The sequence below is a fragment of the Triturus cristatus genome, chromosome 2_1 (assembly GCF_964204655.1).
Source record: "Triturus cristatus chromosome 2_1, aTriCri1.1, whole genome shotgun sequence".
Taxonomy (NCBI): Eukaryota; Metazoa; Chordata; class Amphibia; order Caudata; family Salamandridae; genus Triturus; species Triturus cristatus.
Genome location: NC_140581.1, coordinates 500,441,281 through 500,468,743, shown reverse-complemented (window position 1 = coordinate 500,468,743; position 27,463 = coordinate 500,441,281). Strand labels below are relative to the sequence as shown.

The 27,463-nt window shown below is 47.0% G+C and overlaps 1 long non-coding RNA gene across 1 annotated transcript in view; it reads left to right on the top strand.

Annotated features, from left to right (window-relative positions):
- The window catches only part of LOC146865548 (uncharacterized), a 107,395-nt gene extending 85,061 nt beyond the window's left edge, over window positions 1-22,334 (top strand). Inside the window, exon 3 of the long non-coding RNA XR_014976652.1 lies at window positions 20,976-22,334. This is a non-coding gene — a long non-coding RNA (uncharacterized LOC146865548). The remainder of the gene's footprint in view (window positions 1-20,975) is intronic.
- Window positions 22,335-27,463: the final 5,129 nt, after the last annotated feature.

The following is a 27,463-nucleotide window of genomic DNA, read 5'->3' as shown; positions in this document are numbered from 1 at the left end:
CTCATGCTCTTACTCACACAGCTACTCATTCATTGATACAGCCACTCACACACCCAGTCACACATATAGCAGTCAATCCCATACAGGCACTCATGCACACTCTGACTCACACATGTAGTCAGTTACACAGGCACTCACTCACCCATACACCCTTTCATACACCCATTCACACACCCACTCACTCATCCATAGTCTCTCATTCACCCTGTCACTCACTAATATTGCCACTCATACAACCTGTCAGCCACTCATACACTAATTCACACAACCACTCACTGAGTCATACAGCAACTCCAACACCCACTCACTCACCCATACAGCCACTAAACACCTACACACTCACCTATACAGATATTCATGCACACCCTCACTCACACATATAGCCACTGATGCACAGACTTACAAACATAGATATAACATATAGTTATTCTTTCTTTAACCAGAATAGGCGGTTTTAACAAGAACCATCAGCGGGCGAGCGCTGGTCCTAGGAATTATGATTCATGTCTCTTACTGCAGAGAAACAGACCGAAGCTAACAGGCGAGCAGCCCCTGAGAGTGATGCGCTCTGCAGGTCTGTCTGCAGCAGGCTCCATCTAGTCAGCAGCCTCTGAAAGTGAAGCTCTCAGCAGCTCTGACTTGACTGGGCTCAACCTGGTCAGCAGCCCGTGAGAGTGAAACTCTCAGCAGCTCTGTCTGCACTGGGCTCCATCTGGGCAGCAACCCTCAAGAGTGAAGCTTTCAGCAGCTCTGTCGGCGTTAGACTGCATTTGGTAAGCAGCCCCTGAAAGTGAAGCTCTCAGTAGCCCTGTCTGTGTCAGGCTCCACCTGGGCAGCAGCACCTGAGAGTGAAACTCTCAGCAGCTCTGTCTGCGCTAGGCTCCATCTGGACAGAAGCCCCGAGAGTTAGGGATTACAGTGACCAAATAATTTTTTTTAAAACCGTAGAAAGTCATTTAAAAAACCAAAGGTTACAGGTACGTTATAGTTAGGAAATAGAATTTAAAAAAATGTAGAAATCCACTGAAAAAAACAAAGTTTACAGGGAGGTTATAGTTAGGATCAAATTTCACTCCTTCAAAACCAGTGAAATTCAGCAATTAGTTGTCTGAGCTAACTATAACTTACATCCCCGCAATGCACTGCTTATGACCTCACATATTGCAAAATTGGAATTTTCATATTGTACGTGATCAAAGTGAACCCATTGGCGGGTTTTAAAATTACATTAACAGCGACGATCATACCAAAGTATATGTTTCAATTGGATTGCTCATTGGAGGGCAAAATTACTTTGTGATTAATTATTTAGACCATAATGCATCAGGAATCATTCCAATTGGCTGGCCCATCGCAAGAGCCACTGGTATAAGACAAAATCAGCCACTTAACAAGCTTGTTGAATTGCAGGTTGTATCCATGAGTAAGGTCAGGAGACTGAAACGTGTAGAGGAGGCACACTTTGTTTCATGTTCTGGCCGAAATAAATCAAATTGGAGCCTGCAGTTGGGTGTGTCGCTTTTCTGTTTGGTTATTTGAGAAGTGTTGTGTGTGTGTGTGTGTGTGTGTGTGTGCGCGTGTGTGTGTGTGTGTGTGTGTGTGTGTGTGTGTGTGTGTGTGTGTGTGTGTGTGTGGGTGTGTGTGTGTGTGTGTGTGTGTGCGTGCGTGGGGGGGTGTGTGTGTGTGTGTATATATATAATTATTTTATTGTTTCCACTAAAAAACACAAAGGTTACAGAGATGTTATAGTTAGGGAATAGCATTAAAAAACTGTGGAAATTCACTGAAAAGAAACAAAGGTTGCAGGAACTTTATGGTTAGGAAATGGACTTTTAAAAAACTTAAAAGTTACAGGGACGTAACAGTTATGTTCAGATTTTACACACACAAACCATAGAAATTCAACAGTTATAGTTATCTCAAGTAACTATAACTCGTGCCCTAAGGGGAATATAACTCACACCCTCCCCAACTACATATCCAGGTAGTGAAAAACTCTTACATTTGTTTTTCATTACTGCAAGACGTATCTCTCTCCTATACTCTAACATTGGGGTTACCTTGCGAAAATATATAAGTGTAATTTCCAATTGGGAAAAGATAGATATTTTGAGGTTGGTGTTTCTGGACTCAATATTTAAAATCACAACTTATAGTAAAGTTGAATTTTAAGTTGCAAAGAAAGTTGGCATTTTCTTACTTTAAATACTCTGTGCCTCTGCCTGTCTCTGAATATACATCTGCAGTGGGTGACAGCTGGGCTGTGTGTACTTCCTCTAGAATGCCACACACAAAGAGAGCCTAGGTGTGCCTGATGGGCCATTTACATCCTGATTGGCCATGACCAGGCTGATGGGCCTGAATGGGAGGGAGGAGCTGACACTTGCACCTGAATAGGGTTGTGCCGGTCCCCTCAGAAAGACCTGCATACCCTCCCTGTAGTGAATCTGGAGCAAGGGCCGGGACCTTGTGCACCTCAAAGGCCTCTCTTTGAAGTCTCACCAACTTCAAAGGCACAACTTTGTACTGGACTCCTGATTCCACCAATTCAGTACACTTCTGGACCTGAGGATACTCTGCCAAGAAGAAGGACTGCTGTGCTGCTGAAAGGACTATCACTCTGCTGGACTCCTGCTCTGCTGTGCCAGTCCTGCTGCCTGCTGCCCTCCTTGCCTGGTAGTTAGAAGGACTTGACCTGCATCTCTATATCCCCAGAACTAAGTGACTCCCAAGGGTTGCTGGCTTGACTCCTGTTCTGAAGTCTCAGGGACATCAAAGACTTCATCCAGCTCTGCTATGGCCTCTGGACTCTGCTAACTGTAAGTTTTACCCTGCCAAGAGGTGCCAATATAGTCCTGAGCTCTTGGAAGTGAGTTTTCTGGCTGTCTATGGCAAAATCCACGCATCACTGCTGTTGCGCTAGTCGAAACCGGCGCATCTTACTCGTCGCCGATGCATTACCTTCATTGCCAGGGGTTCGACAACAACGCATCTCCAACTGTGTGACTCAGAACCGATGCATCGCCTGCAATCTTAAGAATTGATGCCAACGCATCGCCTCTGCCGGCTCATCGCATCTTGCTTTTCATCGTCAATGCATCCTCCTAGAAGGTACCATTTGCAGTGGGCCATGGCTCCTGTACCCGACCCGCACTCCATCGCAATCAGCCTGACTTTTCAGATTTGACCCAGTCCAGTGCGACCAGATAGCCCCGGTTGGAGCTTTATGTTTCTAAGCACCATATTTCAAGCTTTCCTTCAAAAATTCATAACTCAGGTTATACTTAATGGACATTCGTCCTTTTGGGCTTGTTTTGTTCTTTAAATTAAGCTCTATGTTTCTAACTAGGTGTGAATTCTTTTTGTGTGGTTGTGTGGTGTTGTCGCTGTTTTACGTGTTGCACAAATACTTTACACATTGCCTCTTAAGTCAAGCCTGCCGGCTCTGTGCCATGCTACCAGAGGGCGAGCACAGATTAATTTAGGGTGTGTATCTGACTTATCTTGACTGTTATTGTGGTTCCTAATTGGACAGGGTGCCAACCAGAGACACAATTTCTAACATATAGTTATTAAAAAACAATATTCTTATCTGTTTCTGGGGGATATTCTCTTCCACATTATTTTTGACACAACATTTTGGTTGTTCATATTGTAAGTAAAGTAACATAATATTATTGCCAATGATATTTTTGACACAATAATTGTGTCTGTTGATATTTTGGTTCATGATAATCTTTCAGTGCCAGAGTGGGTGATGGAAGAAAGGGACATGAGGTGGTATCAAGACTATGAGGCCTTAATATTTGGCAACCCTGGTGAAAACAGGTGTAGGTGCCTAAGACAATTTTGTTCACTGCTAACATCACCCCATTGAGACACAGCCACACAACGAAGGGTGACAGCACATAACAGCATTTTGTGTCTTTCATAAATTGATTATAGAGGAATCCTTACATCCGTCCCAGTTCCCATAAACTCATGAATCCATCTATCAGCTCTGTACTGCTGTCTACTCAACCACCTAGCTTATGCGTTCCTATACTATTCTACACTGCCCCAGTTTCCTGCTTCAATGCTTCCAGTTGCACCTCCATCCCACCTCTCTATCCACACACATAATTTCTATCTCCTCTGATCTTTAAACACTAATATTCACTTTTCCCTCCTTCTCCGCGCCCTATTCCATCCACTAATTGCTGATTCTCTAACTGACCATAATGTTATTGTCCTACAAATATGTACATGGTATTCCCAATATTATACCACATTGTTATTCTATTGGATCAACACCTACGCTGCCATGGAGAAAGGTACCTTCGAGTTCACACATAAATAAGGAAAGAGCTGTAAGCGCCTGTGCTGGGTCAAATCCTTTTTAGTGCTGCTGTAATGTATGTTTGGAAAAGAGAGAATAAAAACCCATTACACATTTTAGGGGGCGATTATGAGTCAGTCGGTAATCCTGCTTCAGCCAAACAGGTGGTACTAGCCGAACTGGGATTACAAATCCTGTGGAAAAACCGGAGTCAGGAGCGCGCCTCCCTGGAGTTTCTGCTGAAAGCAAGTGAAATGCCTGGGTGAAATTCCAGCCAAACATGGGGAATAACTTGTGGGAAATGGCATATGAAAAACGATTACTGCATGCTAGTCCCTGTTCTAACTGCAAAATACAATATGGCCAGGTACAGGAGCAGAAATATTGCTTGGAATGGTGATACCGCACCTATTAATAATGTGCTTCCAGCACTAGGCTATTTGTAATCGATCATTTTTTTCCCCTTTTTTTCCATTTCCAGATAGAGGAAATGTTACTATGGTTAGAATGTATGTATTGCAATATACAGCAAGCAGGTCTGCCAATCCAGACTCCATTATTTTAAATTTCAGTGGCAATGTGGTGCAAAGTCTACAATCAATGGTAAATCTATTCCGGATTTAAAACATGTTGAGTTTATAATTTCTTTTTTTAAATATTTTTTATTGGCATTTATAACAACACGTACTCTTTTGTAAATATTATGTTATACCTAGGGAAAGGTGGATTAAGCCAATCATAAAATATATGAATCTTAGACAATGCCGACCTGCCTTTTTGATTATACGAAAACTTGAGGATATATTCACGGTCGCCTCGGTTTCTGTATTTCTAAGAAATGTTTTCCATTTAAGAAAATCAATACTGTTTTAAATGTATTTTAGAGACCATGTGCCTTTTAACACTCATTTTATTTTACCACTATTGACTTGAAATTATCTGAAGTATGAAATGCTTAAACTTGAAATTTGTATTTTGGATTATGAATTGTGATATAATATGTCTTTTTATGTACTTTTATGGTTATCATTGTTTTATAACCGAATAAAGTCTTAATGAATGAATGAACAACACGTACTCAGAGTAACATAACTTTAACAGTTTCTGGGAGGGCAGGGGGAAAGGAGGTTGGGGGAAGAGAAAAAAAGAAAAGAAAGAAGAAGGGGGGAAGAGGGATACAGCATATGCAAAGCTTATGATGACATCTTGTAAAAAATACTACCCCTGGCTATATGAAGGCAGTTGTAAGTTGTACATTGGTAGCACATCCATAATCAACATCTAGAAGTTTCAAATGCAACAGCCGAAGTGAAAATTACTAGTGCATGTCTGGTGCCCTGAGTGCAGTCTCAAGACTGGGATGGGACTGATTTACATTGTTAGCCCCCTGTGCGTGACATTTTCTTCAGCATAAGCAGGAGTTCCCCAGCATTGCCATTAAGCGGTGAGATGCCAGCGGCAAATCTTTGACATAGCCGAGAAGGCACACTGTCGGTGTTAGGCGAATCTGGTGCCAAATGATCTGTTGGAGTGTAGAGTGTATCTCACCCCAGTAGTCTACAATTCGTGGGCATTCCCAGGCTAAATGTAAAATACGTCCTGAGGTGCTAAACACCTTTCACACCTCGTTTCTTCTCTTATGCCCATGCGGTGCAGTTGGAGGGGGTACGGTACTAGTTGAAGCAGAAATGTATGAGGCGCAGTCTGTAATTGGAAGAGAGGGCTGCAGTTTGTGCACAAAGGTTGCTTAGCGGATATAGGCGGGTCTGTGTCCAGCATCCACTGAGCGTGTGCTTTAGGGGTGCACACAGGCACTTTATCCTGCATCAAATGTAGAGTCTGATGACAAGTTTGCGATGTGAAGTGTTCATTAGTGTGTGCTCTAAGGCATGTAATGTTGGAGGGGGTTCAGGAAAAGTGTTGTGGTGTGCTTGACAGGTAGTACAGAGTTGATGATATAGGAGCATATCCATCACAGTAGGACTCGAGGTGGCGGTTGGCGTCGGTGGTGGTGGTAGAAAATGCCCATCTGTATATAGATCGGTAAATGTGAATGGGTGCCTGTTGTGCGCCCGAGCGCGCATTCCATCATCCTGCAGTGATGGCAACATAGGGTTACACACTATGGGGATGGAGGGATTGTATATGCAATTTAAAGTTGCGCATCTTCGTAGCTCGTCCCACGCCCATCTGACACAGTCTACAGTGTCTGCAGCAATACGTGTAGATTTGTAGGTTTGGTAGAGCACGGTGGAAAGCGGGCTTAGGGTGGTCAGATCTGCCTCCAACGCTACGTGTGGCTGAAATTGAACTGGGTATAGCTAGAAATGCAAATATTGGGCCTGCGCACACCAGACGTGCAATGCCATATCGGGTGCGTTGAGGCCACCCTGTCGTAGGGGGAGAGTTAGAGTTTCCCATGTGATTCTGGGCTGTTTACCAGACCCACGCTAGTGATATAGTCAATCTCAGGAGTTAAAAAATTGCTGAGTAAGCATCAGAGGGAGATTCAGAAAAAGATATACAAATTTAAGCAATACCACCATCTTAGCAATCGCTAATCGTCCAGTCAGCGAGAGGGGTAGACTGTTCCAGGCTGGGATCCACTCTTCCAGCCAGGACTTCGACCAACCATAGTTAGCCCACCATAGTTCATTCATGTCATGGCTGAGCCATATACCCAGATATCACACCGGTTGCCCTGCCCACTCCAATGAGAATACACAGAGAAATCATGTGGTGCTGTCTGTGAGGGGGACACTGACGGATTTAGCCCAATTTATGGTGACGCCGGGCAGCTCCCCGAACTTGATAACCTCACGTATGGTGGGGTCTAGATTCTCCTGAGGGTTCCTAATATACAGCGCTTCATCATCCACATACATAGAGATTAATATTCCTCTCACTCTGAATCGGAGCCCCCTATTAGCAAGGTGCTGACGTAAGCGGGCAGCCAGGGGTTCCATAGCTATTGCGAATAAAAGAGGGGATAGAGGACATCCCTGGTGGGTGCTGCGTGTGATCGGGAATGGATTAGACAGCATCCTGTTCACTCGCAGTCTAGCAGTGGGAGAAGTGTACAGTAACTGAGTTAACTTCCCAAACCTCTGGCTCAGTCCCAGGTGTCCAAGCAAAGTGAAGAGGAAGAGCCACTCTAAGGAATCAAACGCCTTAGTGGCGTCTAATAGAGTGGTGATCACCGCTAGATTCAGGTCTACACCATGTATGACTGCAAATAAGGTTCGGAGGTTGTTGTGTGGTAGGTCGATTGGGAACAAAACCCAATTGATCTGCTCGAACTATGTCTAGAAGGAGCGGGCCATACGGTTGGCAATAAGTTTGACCAGTATTTTGTTATCCACGTTTATCATGGATAACGGCCTGTATGAATGGCATTGATTTGCGGGTTTACCTGGCTTACTAATTGATCCTTAAGGGTATTTCATGAAAAATTTAAAGTCTCCCCATTTTGAAAAGGGGTGCAATATGTTGTGAGATACTTGCCTATAGATTGTTATAAGGTTACAAAGTGTGGTGAGCTCACAGGGAGAATGTTGGGGGATGATAGCTGTGAAGGATGGTTGCAGGGCTAGTCGGTAGTTGCTGTTGCCAGGATTATGATTCAGAAGAAATAAACTGTTCAATCAAAGCCACCTGTCGTGTGGTTTATGGACTTAACAGATTTGGCGATGATGACTCAAGCCCGTTGCTAAACCCATGAAATGTATGGGCCATTTACAAATTCAGTAAGAGTTTTAAATTTTACTTGTAAGGCGCACCCTATGCCGAAAGTTACTCATCCCTGAGTGCTTCACTACTACTCGCATTACTGGCATTAGCAATTTGCCCGAAAATACTTTTTGTCATTACAGCAGCTGCCTGCTTATCCTGTGCATCAGTGGTAAGAGCACAAGCCATTTTCCTTCACTCATCACCCTGGTTCTATGGCAGCTCAAGCCATACCGGTGGATATACTCGAGCTGCGAGCACGTCGCAGTCACTCTGCTTTGGTAAACATTGAGTTGCCGTTTTGACACATCGAATGCAGCGCGTCTTCAACGCTCAGTGTAGTCACATTGAATCACACTGGGTACGGTGTTCTTGGGTTGGGTCATTTTTAGCTTTTTGGCACATCTTTACAGTGATGTGCACACCATTTTACGTAATAAGGAAGCACTGATCCAGCGATCTTGTGTAATTGCAGGCATCGGTTTGTGTAAGTGGCCGTGACACGCACACCGAGACCCACGCGTGTGCATGCTCTGCATATTTTCGGCCTGTTGGAGTGTATCTACGGTGACAGGCACACCAAGTAATAGCGTGTTACCCAGAGAGGATTATTATTCATGACTCGCACACCTATTGTGCTCAGGTGACTAACTTACTGTGTAATTATTGCCTTATCTAATGGTAATTGTTAATGGTGACACGCACACCAAAGCATACGCTTGTTAGTCCATAAGGATTATTGACGGCGACACATACACCAGAATTAAACATTCTTCCTTTTTCTGGGATAAAGTGACATGCACACCAGTGTGTGACAAGTGTCCAATACTCTACACCAAGTTAGACTGTTTAACTCAAGAGTTTTGGAACAGTATATTTGTACTTAGAAGGGCCCTGTTAGGATCTTAGTGTGGCCACAATGAATCTTTCATCACTGCAACCCTTTATGCTTAGAGAAGATGAGGTGAATAATTTAAAGTGGAAGGAATGGAACGAATACTTTATCAATTACATTGATACATTTAAAAGTGGGAAAATGGGGCGTGGCCAAGATGGCGGGGTGAGCGGACGCTTCCTCCCGTAGCTCCTCCGGCCCGGCCAAGCTTGAGCCCTTTTCTTATGCTTTTCTCCCTCCGCTGAGGCTCAGCGTGGAAGAGGAGCGTGGCGGAGCACCTGGTGCGCACGTTGTTGCCGTTTTGGTTCTGATCGCTTCGGGGGAAGCCCCCAAAAAGTCCGATCGAGCTCGAGGAGCGAAGGAGGGCCTGAGAGGCGGAGCGCATCGGAGTGCTGTCCGGGCGCCTCGGCTGGGCCTGGTGCTGAAAGTTGTGATCTGGAGGGAATCTGGCCCGTCGCTCGACGGAGGGTGAAGGAGCCCTGCGGGAGGGGACCCGACGGTGCGGAAGACTTAGGACTGGTGCTTTGCCACTCAGACCTGTGTCGGCGACACTTCGCACTGTGTAGGCCCCTGTCCCTTGGCCGAAGTACGGCGGACTCTCTGTTGGGGTCGGACCATCTGGGCCCCTGCGTGTGACAGACTGAAACCGGCGGTGGAACCTATTTGATTGCTGTGCGTTTTGGGGGCCCCGGTGGTGTCGCCGGGCCTGGTCGCTCTGCCCTGCCTCGCCCTGCCGCCATCTTGTCCCCGTGGGATCAGTGGTGTTGGCCTTCGCCGGAGCCCTTGCTGGCGGATGTATGTGACCGCCGCTGCTGCCGGGCTGACTTTTTGGGGGATGTGCTGATGAGGAACCCCCCACTGTAGCCTCCATTCCTGTCTCGGATGGGCATCCGCGGCTGGCGGTGACCGGGCTGGACTGCCATTTTGTCACCTGTGACGCAGCGACCCTGCTTGTGGGGGGACACCCACGTCGAGTGCTTGCCAGCAGCTAGGCATCCCTGGGGCGGCTGGACCAGTGCCCGACCGTAGTGCTTGCGATGTCTGGAAGAGGAGGCTCGAAGAAGGGGGACCGCACCCTGCCGGACATGCTTGGCAGGGCCCAGCAACTGCGGGACAGAACACAGCCTTCGCCGGGGACCTCCCAGGCCTCGGCGGACGTGACTGGGGGGAGCCACCCGTCACGAGGACCTTTATGGAGGAACTGTTTAGCTCCCTCAGAGAGGACTTCCAGACACTGAAGCGGGAGGTGGCCAGCGAGGTCCGGGAAGTGCGCAGGGAAGTGGAGGGCCTTGGCGAGCGCGTTGAAACGGTGGAGACGGAGGCCCAACGCCGGGAGGAGGAGATAGTCCATCTTCAACAGGACGTTCTCCGCCTCTGGGAGCAGTGTGTTGAGCTCCAGGCCCACTCTGAGGACCTTGAGAACAGATCACGGAGGAACAACATTCGAGTGCGTGGTGTGCCGACTGCAGACGAGGGGTCCGATCTGGGGAGCTACTTGCGGGACCTGTTCCGAGAGATCCTGGGGGAAGCTGCGGACTTCCCCATTAGCATTGATAGGGCACATAGGGTTGGCCGGCAGCGCCAATCATCGGCACCTCCACCGGACATTCTGGCCTTCCTGCCCGATTTCCCGCTGAAGGAACGCATCATGACTGAGGCCCGCAGGAAACAGCCCCTGACTTTCCGGGAACGGCCGGTGGCGCTTTACCAGGACCTCTCCGCCATCACGCTGCAGAAACGCAGGTCCTTCAGGATTGCCACTGACTTTTTGCGCGAACACGAGACGCCGTACTCTTGGGGTCATCCCTTCCGCCTGATCTTTCGATGGAACGGGGTGCTACACCAGCTACGCTCCCTGCAGGACATTTGTGGAGTCTTGGGGCTTACGGCGGCGGAGGAGGAAGGAGCTACACCGTCGTGGAGGGCCTCGGAGAGACGGAGCCGGCGGAGGTCGGCGAGGCGACGATCAGCGGCCAGCGCAGGGCGTCCTGATTCCCCTACCATCAGGGCGGACATGGCCGACGCTTTGAGGGCGGCGGCCAGGGACTCGGCCGGCTCCACCGGCGTGGCCTTGACGGCCTAATACTCACTCCGGGGGGAGATGCCTTTAGCTTCTTTAAATGCTGGGTACGGGGCGGGGGGGTCGGGGGGGAGCGGCTGGAGGTGAGTGGCGGGACGTCCACTTCGTTCTTTTCTACGGACTTGCCCGTTTTGGGGCTTGACTGGGACAATGGGGTGTTTGAGTTTGCGTTTGGCTAGTTGCCAGGGTTGTGTTTTGGGGGGGTGTAGGGGTTGTTCTGGGGTTGGGGAGGTCCCGTCCGATGTTGTCCATGCCCACGCTTGGTATGTTATGGCTTGTCCTGTGCGGCTGCCCCGCGCGCCCCACCCGCTGATCCCCTGCCCATTGCACGGCGCTCCCGATCCCCGAGAGGAATGTCGGCCCTAAAGGTAGTGACCCTTAATGTTCAGGGTCTGAATAACCCCGTGAAGCGCAGAGCGATCTTATCTTTGCTGGAGGGGACGCAGGCGGACATTTGCCTTTTACAGGAGACCCACTTATTGTCCCGGGATTGCCATAGGCTGCGCTCTGCTAAGTTCCCTACCCAGTTCTTCTCCTCAGCAGCGAACAAGACGGCGCTGGTAGCCATTCTTCTAGCGAGCTCCTTTAGGGGGGAGGTTTTGTATAAGTGTGCTGAACAGAAGGGGAGGCTTCTTGCGTATCGCATGCGCTTAGGGGGCATAGCGTTTACGGTCGGCTCCGTTTATAGCCCAAACGACCACCAAGAACGTTTCCTAGACTCCGTGTTGGTGGATGTCACTGCTTCCCCCGACCGCCACGTCATTGTGGGGGGAGACCTTAATATTGTCTTCGATTCTGTGATGGACAGATCGGCGCAGCGCTTCCCGCAGACGGGTGAACTGTCCCAGGCTGTGAAGGCCCGGATTGCGGAAATGGACTTACACGACCTTTGGCGCTCCATGCACCCCACGGATAGGGACTACTCTTACTTTTCAGACGCACATCGAACCTACTCACGGCTGGACTACCTTCTGGTGAGTGGACCGATGCATGCCGCTGCCACGGCGGCGGACATCGGGGTCCTGACCTTGTCTGACCATTCACCAGTCACCGGCGTTTTCCAGTGGCCGGCGGCCTCCCCCTCTCGGGGGGTGTGGCGCCTCCGGGATACCCTTTTACACAAAAAGTCTGTAGTGCAGCGTATTGGGGAGGTCATACAGGACTACCTAACTCACAATAGCAACACCGACACTTCGCAGGCGACACAGTGGGCGGCATTGAAGGCAGTCCTCCGGGGGGAATTTATCTCTATCTCCGCAGCCGAAAATAGGGAGCGGCAACGGAAGAGGGACGAGCTGACCGTTCAGGTCCGGGAGCTTGAGCAGGTCCACCGACGCACGGGGGCGCCAAGGGTGTGGAGGCAGTTGAAGGCTGCGAGGAAGCTCCTGTCGGCATTGGATCTTGATAGGGCGGAGTATGCTCCCTTGCGCTTGAAACACGCCTTCTACACTGGGGGGGGACAAATGTGGCAAGCTTCTAGCACACCGGCTCCGGGTCACGCAGCAGCGTGGCGTCGTGAGGGAACTGGTGGGCACGGACGGGGTGGTAGTCTCCGGGGACGCAGCGGTAGCGGAATCTTTCCGCGGCTTCTACCAGGCGCTGTATGCGGAGGAGCCCTCCTCGCCACGGGACGCCGAAGGCTATTTAGAGTCGGTGACCCTTCCGGTGCTGGATCCGGCTCAGGCGGTCCACCTGGAGCGGGATATCCATGTTGAGGAGGTGGTTTCCGCTATCGCGCGGCTGAAGCATGGTAAGGCCCCGGGCCCGGACGGGTACACGTCTTTGTTTTATAAGACTTTTTGCACGGCTGTGGCCCCTGTCCTTACTCGGCTATTTAATTCCTTTTCCGAACCGGGAGCCATCCCATCGGATCTCCTGAGGGCGACGGTCGCGGTAATTCCGAAACCTGGGAAGGACCGGGCCCTCTGCGGTTCGTATCGACCCATCTCGCTCTTAAATGTCGACCTCAAGTTGTATACAGGGATTCTAGCGTCCAGGCTGGGTCCACACCTCCCCGGATTGGTGGAGGCGGACCAGGCTGGCTTTGTACCCGGCAGACAGACGGTTGACAATACCAAGCGGGTGGCGCATGTTCTGGAGAAGGCCTCGCGGATCCCGGGGGAGCGGATGTTGCTGTCCGTCGACGCGGAGAAGGCCTTCGACAGAGTTCACTGGCCGTATCTCGAGCTGGTTCTCAAGAAATTGGGAATCGGGGATAAGTTCCGCACCATGGTATTCAACTGTTATAAGCATCCTTCAGCGTCGGTGCGGGTCAACGGGTGCAGCTCCGGTGGCTTTGCCATCGAACGCGGCACGAGGCAGGGCTGCCCCCTCTCGCCGCTCTTGTTTGCCCTCTACATGGAGCTGTTTGCTCAGAGGATTCGCGATAACCCGGATGCGGTTGGGGTCCGGATGGGCCAGTATGTCCACACTGTCAGTCTCTACGCGGACGATGTCCTGTTGACCTTGGACGACCCTAGGAGGTCGCTGCCTGCTTGCCTCCAGGAACTAGACGCCTTTGCCTGTGTGGCCGGCTTCAAAATGAATATGAGCAAGTCGGTGGCGTTAGACGTGTCCCTGGCTGCGGACACCAGGAGGGACCTTCAGCGACTCTTCCCCATGCAGTGGTCCTCCTCCACGGTGCCATACTTGGGGATTTTGCTGGCGCCCACATTACCGGAGATGGTTACGGCTAACTATGCCTTCCTCAGCAGGAAGATCAAGGAGGAGCTTGGTCGCTGGAGCAAAGGCCTACTGTCCTGGTTGGGGCGAATTGCGGCGGTTAAGATGACGGTGTTGCCCCAGATACTGTATCTTTTCCGGGCCCTCCCTCTCCAGCCCCCGGTGGGCTGGATACGACAAATGCAGGCTGACATCTCCCGCTTTGTCTGGCAGGGCCGCAAGCCACGAATGAAGAGGGTCCTCTCCACGCTTGCTCCGGAGGCGGGGGGCCTCGGTATTCCAGACCTCCGTAAGTACTATCAGGCGGCACAGCTGCGATATTTGGTGGAGTGGAGCAGGTGGGAGTCCGACAAACACTGGCTCTTTCAAGACCAGGCAGTGGCGGGCCGCACTTTACAAGAGGTTCCATTCTTGCGCCGCGCGCACCGCCCCCCTAACCTCTACGCTTCTTTTATTATGCGGGTCCCCCTGCGGGTGTGGGACGCAGTCTGTGAGGCTCGGGGCCTCACCACCTTCCCTTCGCCGTTCACACCCATAGCGGGCAACCCGGACTTCTCCCCAGGGATGGAGCCGGGAGTTTTCTCCCATTGGGTGCAGGCGGGCTGCAGGGCGCTCTTCCAGATCTATGGCCCGGAGGGAGTGATTCGGTTTCAGCAACTCCGCCAGGAGTTCGGCCTGACGGAGCTGGACAGATTGCGCTACATGCAGGTTCGGCATTGGGCCCTCCAGCCCCAGGTGCGTGACACCGCGGCTCGTCAAATTACACCGTATGAGAGGTGGCTGGCTACCCGGACCTCTGACGCTAAGCTAATTACCGATCTGTACAAGTACCTACAACCCCCGCCGTTTCACTATTACAATCCGGGGAGGGAGCGCTGGCACAGGGAATTGGGTAGGACACTTAGCCACAAGGAATGGGACAAAATTGCGTATAGGGCACGGCACTCTGCATATCACACGGGCCTTACGGAGACCTTCACTAAGGTGTCCACTTATTGGTATTACACCCCGGAGCGACTGTATGAAATGCATAAACACACTGACAAGGGGTGCTGGCGGGGCTGCGGGCAGGAGGGTACCCTCTCACACATTCTTTGGGATTGCCCCGTGCTGACCGCTTACTGGAAGGAAGTTTTGGATGAGGTGGATAAGCACTTTGGGATAGAGCTGCCGGGCTTCCCGGCGTATGTCCTGCTGGGCCTCCCCAATGACCTAATGTACCCACTGAAGTCCCGCAGGGGCAGGCAGATCGCGATTGCGCTGGGGTCTGCGGTCCAGAACATCCTTATCCACTGGCGCACCAACACTGTCCCCTCCATCACGGGTTGGTTGCATAGGCTTTGGCATGTGCTGGGAATGGAGAAGCTGTCGCTCACGGTGGCGGGGGAAATAGACCAATTTGAAGAGCTGTGGCAACCCTTTCTAGCGCTGCTGTCCACCGAATTCCGGGAGCTCACCTGTCCGAGGTATCTTAGGCTTCTCAGGCTGACGCCGCCGGTGATCCCGGCGGACTAGATCACATGTGAGACAGAGGCCTCCGGGGGGGGGGGGGGGGGGGTGCGGGGCTTCTTGGTGAGGACTAATCTGACGCGGGACCATAGGACGGGGGGGTGGGGTATTGTTTTTTTTTCCTTCCTTTCTTTACTGGGGGGTTGGGGGATGGGGGGGGGGTGGATTGTGCTTTGTCGAGTTGCTGCTGGCTTTCATTGCTCAGATTTGGGGTGTTGGATATGCATGCAGGGATTCCACAGTTTGCATTTCTAGCCTTTCATTTACTGTGCTTTTCCCCTGGCCCATCGAGCTATCCATCGACAGCCCTCCTGAGTTGCACCTTTTTTCTTTGATTGTCTTAAATGTACCCTAACCTCCTATCCCCCTCCCCCATGGTTTGTTTTGTTTCAATAAAAACGTTTTAAACATAAAAGTGGGAAAATGATGCCGGATAGGAAGAAAAACATCTTGTTACATTGCATGGGACCTGGAGGGTTGACGGTGTACAACCACATGGAGAAAAAACTCTGCCCGGGGGATGGGGGGGACATGTTCACACATGCTATAGCAGGCTTATATACATACTTTGCTCCTACTGTGTGTAAAGCTAATAACCAATGCAATTTCTATCATAAGAAACAAGGTCAGAATGAAAAAATAGAGGATTATGTGGCTGCATTGAGAAAGTTGGCTCTGTCATGTACATTTGGTGGATTAGAAGATGAGTTAGTATGGCACCAAGTAATTATGCATTGTAATAACCCTATTTTACAGGACAGATTGTGGGTCCATAGCTAATCCAGTTTACAGGAAGTCACTGCAATTATTAGCAAGTCAGAACTTACTTCTAGATGTGCAAAGTCAGTTGGGTCAATAAAAAAGGGGGGGTGACAATATAGTTAAGATTATCAAGAAAAAAGTCCTCACAAAGGATGAGCATGAATGTTATAAGATGGAAGTGAAGAATATGGGTAAGCAAAAAACTAATAAAAGAAATGAACATTTGAAAGGCAAATGTTACCAATTTGGCAGCACAACCCATCTGGCTCATGTTAAGAAATGTCCGCACAGGTTCAGAAGTGTGCAAAATGTGGTCACTGCGCATGTGTTTATTGTAAAACCAAAGTGGTCAAGTGCGTTGTGGAGGAGTGGGAACAGGATGACTATAACTCTAGCTCGGATGACGACAGTCTGCAAATTTAGTGCATACAAGATTCTGCAATGGGTGTTCAGGGGCAGTATAGGAAGAAACCCATTTGCAAAAAAATGGATGGTGGAGTTCGAGTAGCATTGATGGCTGATTCTCAGTCATATATACCATAATCAACAAATATACTTGGAAGAGCGGATTTTGCAATTAAATAGGTTCTAAATTGGATTGTCCTGATATTCAACTGCAATGTTTCACAGGGGAAACCATAAATATCCTGGGTTTCCGCGAATTCCTATTTGAGTCCAAGGTAGAGAGGCGAAGTGTAAATTGTACGTGGGAGAGTCTGGTCCATGTGCTCTAGGATGGTGGGTCAGGGAAAATTGGGCATTGTGTTTGATCCCAATAGCTCAGATCCTGTGTTAATTGTAAGTGATGACAAAAGGGAGAGAATTGAGGTAGGTAACAAGTCTCCCAATGTGTTTACATGTAAAGTGAGCGAACTTAAGGGATTTATACACAAATTTGTTTTGAAAAAAGATGCACCTCCATGTATACACAAAGTAAGGAACATTCCTTTGAGTGTGAAAGAAGAATGGGCTAAAGAGTTGAACAAGTTAATCAATATAGGTGTGATTGAGCAGGTAGAATCATCGGATTGAGTGACTCTCCTGACTGTGGCAAGGAAAGCTAATGGACCCATCTGCCTGTGTGTGGATCTCAGAGAGTTAAATAAGAGTATTTTTGTGGATATGTTTCACTTACCCAATATTTATTAACTTTTATCAGTAACAAAAGGGATTAGTTGTTTCTCCACAATAGTCCTCACCTCAGCCTACCACCAAGTGCCACTACACCATAGCAGTAAACACTCATTGCATTCATTACCCCCATAGGGTGCTTTCAATTCTAATAGGGCCAGTTCGGGTTAGCCTCGGCTGCTGCTATGTTCCAATGTCTCATGTATTAGTTGTTCCAGGGCAGGGAAAATGTTATCTTTTTACAAGATGACATTGTGATAATGGGAAAAAATAAAAGGGAACATGGCTTGGAGTTTTGTGAGATACTTAAAACATAGGAACAGTATGGGTTGATGGCTGAGGAAACGAAATGCAGGTTTGCCAAAAACACAGTAACGTATTTGGGACACAAAATTAGTTACAAGGGTATCACCCCAAAAATTTAGTTTGTAGATGCTATTAGAAAGGTCCCTATTCCACAGAACAGGATGAAGTGTGGTCCTTATTTAGGATTACAAAGTCTTACTCTAAATTTGTGTATAATTTTTCTGAGAAGATGTTTCACATCAGACAGTTGTTGAAGAAAGGTAGTAAATCTCTGTGGTCTGAGGAGTACCAGAAAAGGTGTGAGAGTATTATGGTGAACAATTGACAGCCTCTTCAAGGGTTTGACCTGGGATGTAAGAATTTTATCACCATGGATGCTCGCAGGAAAAGCTAAGGGGCAGTTTTGTCCCCGCTACAGGAGGATGGTATAGAAAGGATCGTAGCCATTGCATCCCAGGCGCTGACTCCATCATTGAGAGAGAAAATCTGAGATGTGCTTGTGGGTTAAAATATTTCAGACAGTTCATTTGGGGAACCCAGGTGTTTGTAAGGAGTGACCACAAACCCTTTACCAAAGTCCTCACTTTGCAAGGACTGATTATGAGTTTGGCAGTGTAGGAGTGGGCTGCCTCACCACTGCCCTGCTCCCACACTGTCAAACCTCACCACTGGGCACCCGCCAGATTATGAGTTATCTCGTGGTCTGGCAGGCGGTCCTGTGGCGGTCCCACAGTGTTGCTTATTAAAAAGCCACTGCAATGGGAGCTCCAAAGCCCTTCCCTACATGGCATGGACTGTGCAGTCATGCTGTGCAGGAAAGGGGGCGCATGCAGACAAGAGGGCACACTATGTGCCCCTCTGCAAGCATCCCATTGCCCTGAGGCCTCACCGCCACACTTTCCTCACCGGCACACTTTTCGTGGAGGACTAACCGCCATAAAAAGTGAGGCAGTCAAGAATCTCTTGATATGCTTGGTGCTGCAGCGGCACCGGCAAGCATATTGTGGTCTCAGACCCCACTCCATGATCCCAGGTGGGAGCGGCAGTCCTATGGCGGACCAACTGCTGTAGTTGTGTGCCTGCACTGCGAGTTTATAGGTTCTATGGACCACCAAAATCACAATCTGGCCCTTAGTAATGTATCACAAAGAATAATCAGGCTATCTATGCAACTTTTAGATTATGTATTCGAAGTATAAGTTCCTAGAACTCGTAATTAGATTGCAGTTTTTTCAAGTAAGCTATCCTTTGCCCATAAGTGAAGAGATAAAAGTGTTTGGGATGATTGTCTGGTGTTTGCAGAAGAATTACCAAGTATAGAACCCGATGCATGGACGGCATCCCTAGCACAGGATTGGGTAATGACTATAGTCATGAAGCGTATAAAGTATGAGTGGCCAGAAAAGAGTCAGCTCGGAAAGGAGCTTGTGCCATTCTCGGAGGTGAAGAATGAGTAATCTGTTAAGTAAGGGTTCTCGTTGAGAGGGGCAGGTTGGTACCACCTGGAGAGTTGCATGAGAGAGTCATCAATCTATGGCATAGTAAAAACTAAGAGCAGAGTTAAACAGTACTACTGGTGGCCGGGAGTAGATAAAGATATTGAAAAGATGGTGAGAGACTGCATCCGATGTACCAATTCTGACAAGACGATGGTTACATTTAAGCCGCCTTTGCATCCTACTGTGGTTCCACATTTGTCACTTTGGTCCTTTGCAAGATGTTAATGATGTATCCAAACTTACCCTAGTAGTAGTGGATCATTTTTGTAATTAGCCTGAGATCAAGGTGGTACAGAAAGCAGATTCTTGGGCATTAGTGAATTTTCTGGACAAAGTGTTTTACCAAGAAGGTCTACCCAAAGTTGTGGTTAGCGACAATGGGGGACAGTTCATTTCGGATGCCTTGAAAACACTCATGAAGAAAACTAGTATTGTCCTTAAAACCACAGCCCTGTATCATCCTGAGGGAAATGGTAATGTTTAGCGCTTCAATAGGGTAATAAAAGGTATCATTGAATTATCAAACAGCAATGGCAATATTTGGGAAAATGATTTATGGAAAACTATTGGTGCTTCAAGAATGGCTAAGTGTGAAGCGACTGAACATAGCCATTTTGAGTTAATGAGAGGAAGATCTCCTCGTACCAAGGATAATATGGGGTGGTTAGGGAACACTGAGAAAATTAATTAGTCGCCGGAAAAAGTGAGGAGTCGCATGGAATCAGGTGAAGTACAGACAAAGATATAACATTTAGCATGGTGTGAAGAAAATAAACCTCAAAGAGGGTGATATTATCAAAGTTAAGAAAGGAAGACTCGCAACTAAGGGAGGGAGAGGGTTTTTTGAGCCTTGGAAGGTAGTCAGAATTCTGTATAATTCTATGTTACTTAGAGATGGAAAGGTGAGGCATGCTAAAAGATTAGCACTGTTCAAATGAAATAACCAGAAAATAGCTCTAGGAACAAGGGGAGATGCTCCAGACACTAGGAAGTATGATTGGATTGAAGATTTGCCTACTAGCATAGGAGATCCATGTCAAGTTCAATGATAAGCACAGCAAAGGCAGCCAAGGGAGAGAGTAGAAAGCTGTAGTAACACCAACAGTGAAGATAGCACACAAAATGACCACGTCTTGAAGGATACGTGTGAAACCCAAACACTTTGATGATTTTGTGGTAGGAGTAAATACAGTTGTATAATATTGTACACATTCCAGGTTGAAGTTAAATGTTATATGCTGTATTCATGTACATTTTAACTTATGATTTATATTATTCACAATATTTTTGATTTTGTGGTTGCAGTAAATACAGTTGTGTACTTTTTGCACATGTTAGGATTTGCTAGCTAAAAGTGATATACTCTACTCATGTACATGTTTAGCCTATACACTTGTTTTATTTATATATTTATTTAATATTATTTGTTTATATTTTGGGAGGGAGGGTGTTGTTAGATGCTTGACTATGGAATGGAATTAGGTCGTAGAGTGTGGTGAGCTCACGGGGAGAATGTTTGGGGATGATTTGCTGTTGCCAGAGGTTTGAGTTCGAAAAAATAAAACTTTCAACCAAAGCCGCATTTTGTGTGGTTTATGGACTTAACACAAGGCTGGGTATACCTCACCTTTTCATGACAGGGCATTTCTAAATGTCCAAAGGCATTCTAGAAGCTTACTAGCACTCAGTACATAGCCATAGTTTATCTTGTTTTGATGATGTTGCGTGAAAGTGTTAACAATGTGTTTTTATGTTAGTGAAAGATAGAAACACTACAGTAGGACTTGATGTACTTAATTATAGACTGCCTCTAGATCAACTGCTCTGACCAAAGAAACAGTTCATCTCCAAAGAAAGAGTTCATATCTTAGAAATCAAGCAGACAAATCCAAATAGATCACAGAATGGATTTACATCAGCCACACAATATGCATAATGCCCACATATTGCCTGAGAAAACACAAGAAAGAGTCTAAAGTTTGCTTTTTGAATACATGCATGACACCTACTTTGTTGATAACTAGCATATAGTTTAATATATTATTTCTCATATTTATATTTCAGCTAGGGCAGAACAAGATGGATTCCTGCCAAAAATCCAAAAACTAGATCTTCTGGGCATTCACAATATTACTGACTCAGGATGGAACAACTTTTTTCTAACTCTTGACAGCATGCCAGCATTGCAACATTTGAATGTGAGCTGAGTCTACACTCATCATATCAAATGTCATGCAACCACAGTGAAGTCATTTGTCCAGTGCATCACCAGGCTTTCCAGCCTAGCTACAATTGTGATGTATGGTTGGCTGTTGGATGCCGAAGATATTAAGATGTTTAATGCCATGAAGGAGCAGCATCCCCACTCATCGATTTTGAGCATTTATAGGGAATGGCAATTGCCTATCACACCAATAGTACAACAATAGATAAAGCTTTGAGAAATGCTTTTAACCAATTTGTTAATGATACATATGCATTTATGTTTTGCTACTGGATAGGACAATATGTGAATATAGCTCATGCAGATGAAACGCACATATATCTTTATATATTAGTGGTAATAAACTAGGACAGCAATATGGTAGTATTGAAGATGATATATTAAAGATGATATTAATATATTTATGCTTATATATTTACATATTCTGCAGGTTGCTTAGTTGTTTGTTCTAACAACCTACAATTGAAATGAATCCCCTTTTAAAGACCCACTTTTTCAAAACCTATTTTACTGCTAATTCACCTGCCCTATATTTCTGCATTATTTGATTGCCTTTCTCTGTTTGAAACCTAGTCGGTCTTTTGGTCTAGTTTGTTTTACTTCTTTAATGTTTTGTATGAACCACTCTGCTACCCTTGTAGTGTTGTCAGGGGTATAGATATACCAGAAAAAATATTAATAAAAATCCAGCTAATGTAGATACCTTATCACCATGAGTGGCACTTCAATGAAGTTTCAAGAGTAGCAGAAGTGACTTTACCTCTTGTTCGACTATTATTCCCTAAATAGCCTCCGATTTCATGATAATAAGCTAGGGAAAGAGAAATGAGTAGTGACTAGAGCAAGTAAAACTTTACTTTCTTTTCCGGATTCTGCATGCAATGAAACCAAGGGTAGCAAAAGCAGTGCCAGAGGACAGTTGCTATCCCTGGCTACCCCTAATTAACATGTATCCTTATCATTAGTTGTTATGTTAATAGATACCTTTTTGTAATTATATCTAGCTATCTTATTGCCTGCACTAAAGGAAAGACTCAGAAATGTGAATATATTGTCAAAACTATGCAAGTCAAGAATTGATTACCAGCTGTAAAATAACCGGTACCTATAAATGTATGACAAACTGCCTTTCTAATACAGCAATGTAACTGTATTAAAGATCATTGAAGGCTCGACAAAATAAAAAATCAATAAAGTGTGATTTACATTTTTTTTTTATGGATACTTAATATAGCGCAATGACTATCCCCCGGAGAGGCAACTCCGCGCTGAGGAAACAGATAGGTCCGGAAGAAACCGTTAAGAATAGCCAGGTTTTAAGATATTTCTTAGAAGCTGAGAATTCAGTTTATGCCCTAATAAAGAGGGGGAACTTATTCCAGTGGTAAGGAGCAAGATATGAGAAGGCTCATCCGCCAAACTTAGATGTTCGAATACGTTGGGTACAAAGAACAAGTAGACTCCTTGATCTGAGGTTTCTCTCAGGAAGATAGGGAAACAGTTTGTCCTGTAGATATTTGGGTCCTTTGCCTGACAAGGCTTTATATGTCCGGCACAGGAGTTTAAAAATTGCTCTTTTCTTTATGGGGAGCCAATGAAGGGCTTTGAGCAGGGGGGCTGAAGATGTGCCCAGTGGCTGTTTGTTAACCAGTCGGGCTTTAGTATTTTGTACCACTTGCATTTTAGAGTGAAGGGATTTAATCGACGCTGCAAAAAGTGCCTGATTATCAGGGTCTGGATGAGGGTCGTCCGAGAGGACAGCGAAAGCCCCTGGAAGATCCTCCTAAGGAGGTGCATTGTCCCGAAGCACATGCCATAGGTAGATGTCACCTGGTCTTTCATATATAGCTTGTTCTCCAACAGAATACCCAAGTTTCTTACTGTGCTTCTGGGAGAGGGAGCTGGACCAGGTTCGACGGGCCACCAATCTGCTCTCCAGTGGAGCTGCACAAAGTCTTGGTTCTAAATTATTTGACTTTTTGGTGTTTTTATATGCGTCCTATCCACTTCACAGGAACCAGTAAGGGGGTCATTGCATCCTCCGTGCATATTTGGTGCAAGAATCCCACACCCACAATTTGCAGTAAGGCGGGGTGGGGGAATGAAGTGTTATTAGAGCTGGTTCAATTTCCAAACCCTCAGATATCAGTAGGGAACTAAAACATATTGTCTGTTTAAACAACTAATACCTTTGCTTGTGATTTACATACATTAACAAGAGGCAATCCAGTCGTTAAAATATAATTGTTAAAATTCAGGAGCAAAAGGAAAATGTGCCTTCTATTCAAATGAGTGTATGCTCTAAAGCAAAATAAATTTACCATATTCTCATAGATAATCGTTGGTACACAGCATCCACAACAACTTTAAAAACCCCAAACCTTGGTCAAATCATACAGCCCATGGTGGTTGAGTTTGTACCTGAAAGTCTTCATGAAAATAGTACAAGATGAACACTATATAGAATGTTTATAACTGTTTATAACTGTTTAGAGACTGCAGATACTCTCAAAGATGAGGTAATAGATTTATTTAGAGATTAATATGGATTGAAGGTGAAATGATCATGGGGCCTGTTTCACAAATGTAACTTACACTTTTGAGTAAGCTTACAGTTCTGAGTAAGTTTACTACTTTCCGGTAGTCACAAACTGCACTTTTGTAGTAATTTACGCTTTTGCAGTAAGTTCAGCCCTACATATGGCCAACCACTAGTACTGCAACACCCTCCCATTGAAAATAATGAAGGTAAGGACTTAGTGCAAAACTGTAAGTTACTACAAAAGTGCAGTTTGTGAATACCGAAATGTAGTAAACTTACCCAAAATGTAAGTTACTACAAAAGTGCAGTTTGTGAATGCCACTTTGTAGTACGTTGTGTAGTACTACTGTAGGACAAAAAAACGTAACACAAATTGCAGTTTGTGACTCAGCTCCATGGTTGCTGAATACAAATCAGAAAATTAATACATACTTTACGATAGGCAGTAAATTATGGAGCTACTCTTTCCAGACAGGCAACAACAAACAGATCGAGAAGCCACAAAGACAACAACAAATCAGTTCAGGTGTTTTGGCATGGCGGCGTGGCTGATAACAGCCAAGTGCGGTTGGAGATCTGGCCCCTCCAATAACACGAAATGTTTGAATGAGGAATTGGTCCTCTCCCCCTTCCCTCGACCCACACAGACATCTTCAGCCCCCATTCTCTAGCGGGCTTACCGGTATTCTGTGGATCGAGTAGCGCTGGTGAAAATCTCTGGTGAACGCCGGCGCAGGAGCGGCTCACCACAGACGACAGCACCTTCATACTTGCTGGTTCTGGGCTGTCAGCATTTCCTACTAGCCTATCCAGCCCTCATTTTTTGGGCTCTGTTGTGCACTGGTTTCAGTGCAGATGAAAGGCAGTATGCCCTGCTCCTGGGACACTCTGACGCTTGGAGGCGTTGGCAGAGTTCTCTCGGAGGAACCTGGGATCAGGAGCAGGATCGCGATACTTCTGGCAGCATTTCCCGCGTGGTGCCCTGTCTAGGATGGTGCATGCTGCATTTCAACGAGGGCAACTATGGCACCCTGCATACCTAGGATACTGACAGCGGAAGGCTAACCCACTAAAATTGACCCATGGCCCTTTGTTTCTTAGTGCTTGTTACACTGTTTCTATCTTGATACATAAATTGGCCATTGCTCCCTAACCCTCAGCTCTGCCTGCTGCTCACTTTGTTGAACACTTGGGTGCATGCTTTCCCTTCATTAACGACAGAGTCTCCCAGACTCCAGGAGATAGGGGGAGAGGCTGGAGAGCTGACTGAAGTAGCTCTGCTCACCCTGCATGCTGCTTTGTGTATTATTAATTGCATGCTAACCAGTATGCCAGTCAGGGGGTATTGCGGTAAGGAGGACAGCCTGATTTAATGAGCACCCAGCTTTCACCAAAACTGGAAAGGAAGCGGCCTCTCCCCGGCAAATCAACGGAGGGTGCTCACAGTAGCCCCAGTGGTCGTAGGGGCGCCAAACTTCAGCACAGTCATCTGCAGTAGTTGCCCTTAATTTGGAATCAGCTGGGGTCTGCCTAGCCAAGACTGTGAGCCCTAGGAGAAGATGTCTGACATTATTATGTATGCTTCTAGTCCTGCCGGGATGGGGAGGGGGGAACGATGTCTCTCTCACAGTGAACTCTGGACTCTTTTATCTCCCCGTTCCCCCCTTCCACTCCGATAGCTTCGCAGGATGTCTCTAGCCTTGGAAGCAAGGGTATCAAACGGCATTCTGATCCTGCTACTCAAGATCGTACCCTCTTCGCTCACCAGAACCGGGTAATGGCGCCAACAAGTTTATTATCCCAACAAGATCCTCTCCAGTCGTGCTGAGGCGGACTCAGCAGCACAACAACAATGGGACTATCCGTCAGCCACTGGCTGGAGAGTTGAATGTGCAGGCTATGCGTGAATGCTCTGGACCCGACTGAATTACTGGGTGAAGGCCAGGAGGCCTTTTTCACCCTCTCAGACTGGTCAGATAGTGATGAGATGAAGGAGAAGGAACAAGCGGTCAAGTCTGTCCTAGATGTTAAAGATGCTAAAGACCGCATCAGTTGTATAGAGTTCCCAAAGCAGGTCTCTTTAAGCGTTGATCCATCCACATCAGTCTCCTCAAGGCGACTGAGTGGATTCAGGGAGCTGACTACTGCCCAAGTTGAGGATTTTGTCTCAGTAGCTTTTGATAAAGGTATAATTGATCCCACGCCCTCACTGGAGGGTACAGATGAACTATCATGGGATGCTGGCGGGCCTGAGCTGACACCTACCAATCACTCTCCACTTGCTTTGGGTCCACCATCAACGGTGGACCAGCAACTTTCTGGTGTTTACGATCAAGGGTCCCCTCTCCTCCCCAGTTATGTTTTCTGCCGGTAGTGTCACCACAAGACATACAGGATGCCCCCACTCTGAGCATTATTTATTGACTTCTTCTGCAACATAGGGAGGACTACTGGAAGGATTCACTTGCATTGAAGGCCTCCCACCTGAAAACCCAAGTGGTGCTATGCAAAATGTTAAAAAATATGGATCTAATACAATCCTGGCTTGGGGCAGGCAAGACATCTCAGAAAACCATCCAAACTGAGGTAGTGGAAACCAGCTTTTTGATCTCCCAGCATGACACCCAGTCAACTACTCTCAGGGTTAAAGATCTGGCAACCAATCACGAAGAAACAATCTCCGCATCTTGGGGGTGCTGAAGGCATGGAGGGTGACGACCCCAGGGAGTTTGTGGTTTGTTTATTCTGAGAAGCCTTTTGAGTTCAATGTGAGTGGGACCTGGATTTTATGATCCAGAAGGCACATCATTTTCCTTTTTGACCTCTCAACAAGCCCTCTTGCCATCTTGGGGCTATTTTCATTTACATTGGGAATTTCATTCTTCGCCAAGAGATCTAACGTGCTGCTACTCCAAAGGCGCCTGCTAAGGCCTGTGGGATTGACTCTTTTGTCCACTTTGATGTTTTTCTTCAAACGTTGGTGAGGCACTGGCAGCTCTCGGAGCATATTCCAGCACTCTTCAAGTTGGGGGCTACTGTCTCTCTTATAGAACCTGCAACCTTGCCGATTCGAAAAGAGGGCCAGACTTTTTTTGCCACGATGGCTCAAAGGTTCAGGAACTGCTAACAAAGTAGCAGCCCAATGGTTTAAGTTCCTACCATCTATAGTGGCTCTATAGTACCTTTTCTTATAATAAGAGGGCTCCCCATAGGGAGGGTTTCTCAAGGCCAAGACCTTTGGGGAGGGGATTGGTTCTGTGATGATTTGAGGACTGGTTCTCTCCTTTGGCAGGGTCGGGGACAGGTGTATGAGGGCAATGGAAATGGTCTTCCCGCCCCCTGTTTTTCTCCCTTTTTTCTCTCTTTGCTTGTTTTCACTTTTCTCAGACTTAATGGAGGTCCTCTTGGTATTTTTAACTCTTATTTCTTATTTGCGGTTTCTTATCATTCTCTAAGCTGATAGCTATATCTTAATGCATTTTTTGGGGCGGGGGTTTAGACCAGGGGCTGACCTTGGCCAGGAGTCTAGTTTGATGCAAGCCCTTGGTAGGGGGCTATTGCCCCTTTTTCTGTTAGGGCATTGTTTAGGGGAGGGTGGGCCGGTTCGCCAATATGGGAACCAGGGATGTGGGGTGGCGGGGTTCAGGGGTCTTGGGTAGTGATAACTTGGGTTGCATTGTGAAGACACAGTATTTTGTGGGGGAGGGTGGGTGCAATGAAAATGGTAGATTGAGAAACTTGGCATCCATGGAAACAAAGGTGTTTATTAGTATCAGTACCAGGCAA